Below are 690 nucleotides of genomic sequence, written 5' to 3'. Positions count from 1 at the left end.
CTCCTGGCAGAGATTATCTCAGCCATGGTTTTTCCTGTCTGGACTGTGTGGCACAGACTGGGGATGTCTCAGGTTAACATCTGTCCAGGCTCCATGGTGATTGACTGGTGGTAAGCTTGAATTCACTTCCATTAGAGCCCTTGGACCCAAGCAGGCTTCTTCTTCCCAACAGTGGGAGCTCATCCAGACCTGTGTAGTGCCTGACTGGTAGTTGTGGTTTTCTCAGGCTAGTTCCTTGTCGGTGAGGTGGGCGGAGGGGGGAGGAGCCCCCTGGAGGCAGACAGGTGGTCATCTCAGGCTCATTCTTTTTCATGGAGTATTAGACTCACAGGTTAGAACTCTGAGCATAGATGTGTCCTTTCTCATTTCCACCATCTACTGATGCATACATGACACAACAGCCACATCTGCAATGCCTCTAGGGGCTGTAAGAGAATGATTTCTTTTTCATTTTTTATTAGATATTTTCTTTATTTACGTTTCAAATTTTATCTCCTTTCCTCATTTTCCCTCTAGGTTGATTGTCCCCCAATAAACTGTTTTTCTATCCAAGGAGTGGTGTAGGTCAGTGGTTTCACCTGACTGCACAGGGTGCCATTCTCTGTAGGACTTAATAGACATTTGTTTTTAACAGTCATTTTATTGAAAAGGGGCCTCAGCATGTTGACCAAGCTGACCTAGAAATCAATT

The 690-nt window shown here is 45.4% G+C and overlaps 1 pseudogene; it reads right to left on the bottom strand.

Annotated features, from left to right (window-relative positions):
* Positions 1–328: 328 nt before the first annotated feature.
* On the bottom strand, positions 329–429 carry LOC115030782 (annotated as a pseudogene).
* Between the last annotated feature and the right edge of the window lie 261 nt (positions 430–690).

The sequence above is a fragment of the Mus caroli genome, chromosome 3 (assembly GCF_900094665.2).
Source record: "Mus caroli chromosome 3, CAROLI_EIJ_v1.1, whole genome shotgun sequence".
NCBI classification, from domain to species: Eukaryota; Metazoa; Chordata; class Mammalia; order Rodentia; family Muridae; genus Mus; species Mus caroli.
The sequence above is the reverse complement of the archived record's forward strand: the minus strand, read 5'-3'. Positions and strand labels throughout refer to the sequence as shown.